This window comes from Herpailurus yagouaroundi, unplaced genomic scaffold, assembly GCF_014898765.1.
Source record: "Herpailurus yagouaroundi ecotype Mexico unplaced genomic scaffold, PumYag 164, whole genome shotgun sequence".
NCBI lineage: Eukaryota > Metazoa > Chordata > Mammalia > Carnivora > Felidae > Herpailurus > Herpailurus yagouaroundi.
In genome coordinates, this window is record NW_024412405.1 from 2,552,235 (window position 1) to 2,555,487 (window position 3,253).

Consider the following 3,253-nt stretch of genomic DNA (forward strand, 5'->3'; position numbering starts at 1 on the left):
TAAGTGTGGTATTAAAGTCCCCTAATATTGTATTTACTATTGATTATTTCTTTTATGTTTGTTATTATTGTTTTAGGTACTTGGGATAGTCTATGTTGGGTGCATAAATATTTATAATTGTTATCTCTTCTTGTTGGATTGTCCCCTTTGTTTTGGTATTCCTTCTTTGTCTCTTGTTTCAGTCTTTGTTTTAAAGTCTATTTTATCCAATCTAAATATTACTACCCTAGATTTCTTTTGGCATCCATTTGCATGATGAATGTTTCCCAAAGTTCAACTTCTAAATGAAGTCTTTTTGACTTATTTTGCTTGTTTATTTAGTATGTCAAATCACATGGGAAGCATTGTGAAATAAGTGATGATAACCTTCTTAGGTTATATTATATGGTTGGATGCTATAACTGTTCCAGAGATTATATAATAAGGCCTGTGGTTTTTATATGTCCTGGTATAGTGCCATCACTTGTAGCCCTAATTATTGACATGTTATGTGTCACAGAATTTCCTTGTCAATTGCACTGTTACGACAAATACATGTCTCTGATACCTTTAAGATCATAAAAGCAAGAGTGAGAATTTCTGGAAATAATGGGAAAATTGCACCCAACACTCTTGTTTGAAACACAGCTGGTTCTCTAATGTTTATTCTTCCAGAGTTAAAGCTACCTGTGACTTTTAGATATTTGGTAAAATATTCCTTTGTAAACAAATAGGAAAACTTTATCTTTTTCTATGTGATCCCTTCAGAAATCAGAAACTCTCAGTATTTTTATATTTTCATGGCAATATATTTATTTGCATAAGTTCAATAAGAATCTGATCTTCTTGTAATAGGCCACCATTGGAACACTGGTCATATTACTAAGGCTTTGGCTGGGTTATCGTATTTGAGAGAGACAGGTATAGACTTGGACATGTCCAGACAACTTTAAGGAGATAAGGTCAACTTTATGAATCCAATAGAGCCCCTTCAAAGAATTGACCTGGTACCTTGCTATTTATGGGGTTCCCAGAAGCCTCCCGAAGTGAGTAAAAAAGACCATTTCCCAGCAGGCACAGGAGTGTCAGGATATTTGGGGACTGTGAGAAGAGAGGAATTCACTCAAATCTATAGGTATTACGGGTGAAATCTGATGGCAAGTATTTGGCATGGCTTCTTAGTCTCAAGAAGCTGTTAAAAACTCAACCTGAAATTTCTTATGAACAGTTCCAGTAAAGCAAATTTAAAAAAACAAAAAACAACAACTATGTGGCCAATCATTATTCTTGCTGTGCTTGTGTAAATAATCAGGCGAACTTTGTTAAAATTGGACAGATTTACAAATAAATTAGTCTTAATTTGGCTATCTTTGGAAATAGGGTGATTTAAAAAAAATTTTTAATGCTTATTTATTTCTGAGACAGAGAAAGACAGAGCACGAGTAGGGGAGGGGCAGAGAGAGAGAGGGAGACACAGAATCCGAAGCAGGCTCTAGGCTCCGAGCTGTCAGCACAGAGCCTGATGTGGGGTTCAAACTCACAAACCGTGAGATCATGACCTGAGCCGAAGCCGGTCGTTCAACCGACTGAGGCACCCAGGCACCCCAGAAATAAGGGTGATTTTAAAAAGAAAAATCAGGGACACCTGGGTGGCTCAGTTGGCTAAGCGTCTGACTCTTGGTTTCGGTTCAGGTCAGGATCTCACAGTTTGGGAGATTGAGCCTCACGTTGGGCTCTGCGCTGACAGTGCAGAGTCTGCCTGGGATTCTCCCTCCCTCTCAAAAACAAATATTTTTTTAAAAGAGAGAAAGTCGGGGCGCCTGAGTGGCTCAGTTGGTTAAGCATCCGACTTCAGCTCAGGTCATGATCTCACAGTTGGTGAGTTCGAGCCCCGCATCAGGCTCTGTGCTGACAGTTCAGAGCCTGGAGCCTGCTTTGGACTCTGTGTCTCCCCGTTTCTCTCTGCCCCTCCCCCAAACGAGATTTGTCTGTCTGTCTGTCTCTCTCTCTCTCAAAAATAAACAATAAAATTAAAAAAAGAGAGAGAGAGAAAAGTCATGTTTCAGTAACACAGCTTTGTTGATGTTAGATTCTAGTTCTGATTAGTTATCCTCAAGTGTTTGTTTTTTGTCTATAAAACTGGGTGGGATCCTGAATTCTTCTGGTTTCCTTGAACATCTGGCTATGACTCTCCAAACTAAGGTTTCCAGTCTTCTCCCATTCTCTTGGCTTGGAATCATTGAACTAAAACTGCTCTTTTTCCCGAAGCCCTGCAGACTGAAACTGGGCAACCTGAGTCAACCTTGCCATAGTGACCCATGTGTAGACAGTCTTCATGCCTGTCATTGTGTGGTGTGGGCCACTCAGAAAGAGAAGGAGGCATACAGGTAATTGAACAAGTTTATTCCAGTCATCCCAATGTGGTGGGTCCGCCATTGGAAAATTCAGACTTTGAGACGTTCGTGGATGGGAACAGTTTTATGGATCAAAGGCAAAAAAGAACTGCATGCAGGGTGACCCGTTAGCTGCAGTCCACTGTTGAGGACACCAGGAATCAGACTGACTGCCTGAGGGAACAAAGACCCCAAAACCCTCTATGATGACTTTAGTACCAGACGTAGACTTAACTAAATATCAACCCCAATATTCCTTGGAGGGCCCGAGAAGAGCTAAGCGATGGGGATTTGGACACCACGCCGACTCTAAAGCTGGCTGCACATATAATGAACCATTTTCCCAAAACATCTTATGGAAGAAGTAATTAACCACATTCACCAAAGCACCCTTTATGGGTATCAATAAAGATCTTCAGTGGACCCAGAAATATATCGCGGGTCCCGATCTTCAGAGAACTCTTCAAAAATGTGACATCTGTGTTAAAAAACAACCCTAAAGCTGGGCCCCTACCAGTTCCAAAAGGTATACAATGTAGAGGCCCTAGACGTGGAGAAGCCTGCCAGGTAGCCTTCACCATGACGCCAAAAACAACAGGGTAATTCTTGATATTTGCTAGTATTTCAGTAGACAACTTTACAAGTTGGGTTGGGCTTTCCCCATGCTGTTCCGACTTCAGAAGTTGTCAAAACACCTGTAAATGACGGCATTCCTAGGTTTGGACTGCCGCTAACAATTCAGAGTGACAACAGGTTGGCATTTGTGGCAAAAGTCACACAAGCAATGTCCAATGCCTTGGTCATTCTTTTTTTTTTTTTTAATTTTTTTTAACATTTATTTATTATTGAGAGAGACAGAGCATGAGCATGGGAGGGGCAGA